Below are 3,872 nucleotides of genomic sequence, written 5' to 3'. Positions count from 1 at the left end.
GGGGGGGGGGGGGTTACGACGATTGTTTTTTTAAAAACTTTTATTAGAAGGTCTTTAAACGGAAAAGGTGGTCCATGGTCAGTTACGAGCGGATGGGATTATTCTGTATAATAGAAACACATGGATAATGTCTTCTTTTTAGAGAAGGATTTCAAGCGGATAATGGGCCATGACTGAACAGGGAATTGGGGTATTTTGTTGAAAAAAGAATTGATGAACTTTTGTACTTTTAGAATGTATTGAAACGGAAGAGGGGTTCCGACTCGGAGGGTGACTCCGACGAAGGGAAAACGGAGAAGAGCAGATTAAACCAAGAAATCAACCTAGAGATAAAAGTGGAGAAGAATTATTTTTAAAGGGACTGAGGACGTAATTTCAAGGGACAAAAAGGCATGTCAGATTCACAACGGAACTAATAAAATCGTTATGTGGTGAAGAATAAAGTGTGGTTTCTCTACTATAAATGTGACATGTGGATTCCTGCTATGGGATTTATAAAGGAAAATTGTCAGAATTAAACATTTTGTAAGCTATGGCAACGATGATACCGACCACAGTTTTGATTAGAGAAAGGTTTTTTTGTATACTCAAAAGTTTTTCTTGATATAATCCAAGGAACACAAGACACAGCAAATGTGCAGAGAAAACAGGCCCATTTTGCTTAATAAGTGATTTAATCAGTTACTAGTGAAGCCATTTGCTTGGTAACTACAGGGTGTTCCACGAAACATGACAATAGTAAGACGACTTGAAAGTCGTCTTTGATATTTGAATTTATTTGTGACATTTAGTCTTCTATTTACTTTAACATGTATGATTCTTGAAACAATTATCACATAATTCTCCTAGCCCTGGCATTTCCAAAAAGTGGTCTGCGTTTTTTGTGCTTTCAATATTACCGGAGATATAAAGAGTTTGGTTCAGATTTCAATTTTGTTGAATAAAAGCAAAATTGTCGAAATCTGAACGAAATTTTTCATATCTCGGGCAATTTTGAAAGCACAAAAAATGCAGACCACATTTTGGAAATGGCAGGACTAGGGGAATTTTGTGATTATTATCAATAGAAATTTACTTCTAAAATTAGGTTGACAAATAAATGCAGCAAATTATATAAAAAATCAAGACGATATTTAAGTCGTCTTGCATACTGTCATGTTTCGTGGGACACCCTGTACATCAAATACATTTAATTATTGCAACAATGTCGTCTTCCTATTCAAGAGTTGGTGTTCACTGTATAATCTTAAAATATTTGTGTTCCAATTGTTTTCAGCATTTCATAATGTATCGACAATATTTTTGTTGTGAAAAATGATAAGCAGTATGAAAATTGATTAATTGACACTTCACACATTTAATGTAGTTTCGCAATTAATTGCTACACTTAACTGAAACAAGAGTTCTATACGATGCTTAGATACTGTTTACGTCTAGGCGGAAATATTTCTAGTTTAAAGTGGCATGTCCGATTCACAAGGATGCCCTTATATAAGCTTTATCAATCAAGAATGCATTAGAAATGGAAATGAAAGATTACTTGAAATTAAGTTGACAGTCCCTTCAAGTTATGTTTTTTTGTCTTAGCAATCAGTTCAAGCATTTATACAGTGGTAGGCGATTTCACAAATACAATGAAGACGACTTTCGATTTTGATTTTTTATTTAAATCAAATTGTTAAACAGTATGGATACACATAAACTTAAAAGTCAAGAGAAGCTTACAAGTAACAAAGCTTCTTTTTGATTACGTATATAATACGAAAATTTGCTTGTTAACAATCAAAATTTAAATAACAAAGTCGTCTTCATTTTTTGTTATAATCGCCTATCACTGTAGATAAACAAAAACATATATTACAACTGCTAAAGTATAAAAAAGGTTTTTGTCACAAATGTATGAAAATCAAAGAAATTTAAATAAATTTTGTCAGATGTAAAAATAAAGCTTAAATTTGAGATTTTGTTGATGTTTTAATTATGTTTTTTGTTTTGAATTCTATTAGGAAAAAATGAGGAAACTGTTGTGCCCGTCGTACTCTCTAGAAATCATAAAGTTGTCAGGAAGGAGGTCAGTAATTGCTTTTAGTTGCAGCTTAAATTCCCAGTTTGCATTGAAAACTAGATTTATGAAATATGAAAAACAAATTTGAATGTTAACTAAGATTCTGGATAAAAATAAGTAAAACTGCAGCTATTAATTTAAGCACAAACTAAATCTTGTCTAATTGAAATATATTGTATGCAGTGATGACCAGAAAACTCTGGAATAGGAAGAAGACTTTTAGGCTTAAATTATGACTTTTAAGGGTCTAATAAGAATGGGACACAGAAAGTGTTCAGTTTAAACAGACCCATTTTACTTAGTGTCTAGTAAAACTGTTTGTTTTGTAACAACATCAAATACATTAAGAAGTATTTCTACAAAGTAGTGTCTTCCTATTTCGGAGTTTTCTAGTTGTTATTGTACCTTGTAAACACAGCTTTGCCTCAGAACCTTCTATCCAAGCTAAGAATATTTCCATGGTTCTACTGAGTTTCCTAATCATAATTTGAGGCAAATAGGTGCAGTGGTTTCTGAGTCATGATAGTAAAGACTTGAGAAAAGACTGAAAGTCAAAAGCCAAGATTGGGTGGAACAGCGAAATATTTTTGCACACAAAACTATATTTACATGTTAACTATACAAACTGTGGATCAACTAAGAAATTGGATCTATATATACAACATTCGCCTACGGTGAATATATTTCCATCAGACTCTTCTTCAGGTTGCAAAGATATTAAGGGTTCAATACCCTTGGGCGCTTGGGTTAGGTTGGGTTGTCAGGCTACAAAATATCTTGTTTGGGAGTTTAACTGTACTGTACTATTTACATTTGTAAATCCTTAATGGTTCACAATAGGACAGATAAACAGAGATTACTACCTTATATATATTGGATCGTGTTAAAGCTATAAATTGCGATTTGAGGGACTAATCAGAAAATTTAAAAGGAAAGAATCATTAAAAAAATTGCATTTTGCTAATATAAAGATTTGCATGCAGATAAAACTAGGTTTTCGAGTATTCGCGTGGTTTGGCGTTATAAGTCTGGAGACAATCTAATAAATGGGACGCTCCTGTAAAGATTCCAAGCCTTTAAACCCCACAATTTCCGTTTTCAGTTTCATTAGCTTTAAAAATCGTAGTGTACTTTTGTTTGGATCTTTATCTATTAATGGTCATTTATTTGTCAAAGTTTGGACTAAAAAAATTTATCATGTAAAACGTATTAAAAAAGTTGGAATTTTTAAATTCTATAAATCACTGAAAGAGTGCAATGTAACCGTACTGCAGCAGTGAGCCAGTAAAATGATTTATATCCTTATACCCACGTGCAAGTGGAGTAAAAAAGGAGAGATGGGCGGCAATTACAGGGTGTCCCACGAAACAGGCAGTTGGCATGAATTGTTTTGAATATCTTCTTCCTTATACTAAATTAGGTATTTAACACTTATTGCAGTTTGTATCTTAAATTGTTCTCGTTGGTAGCAAAGAAAGACAATTAAAACTATTCACCAACTGTCATGTTTCGTGGGACATCCTGTAAATATCGGCGTTAACAGAATCATAGTTTGAATGAAAGAGGTAAGGGTTACCCAAAAAGGATAAGACTTCAAAGGCGGCCAACAGAGGATATTGGGAGTTTTTACATTATACATTTTTTATTTCCTGCAGCCACTTAAAGACAATGTTTTAGACAAAATCATAAGATCATAATCCTCAAAATGTTATAGTTTTGGAGTTTTATATCCTCATTAAAGTTCTCATCCTAGAGAACTAAACAAATTTTAATCTTTTATTTAAATTTTGAATTAATTTTATAATAT

Source organism: Eurytemora carolleeae, unplaced genomic scaffold (genome assembly GCF_000591075.1).
Source record: "Eurytemora carolleeae unplaced genomic scaffold, Eaff_2.0 scaffold21, whole genome shotgun sequence".
Lineage (NCBI taxonomy): Eukaryota > Metazoa > Arthropoda > Copepoda > Calanoida > Temoridae > Eurytemora > Eurytemora carolleeae.
This window is presented reverse-complemented; position numbering follows the sequence as displayed.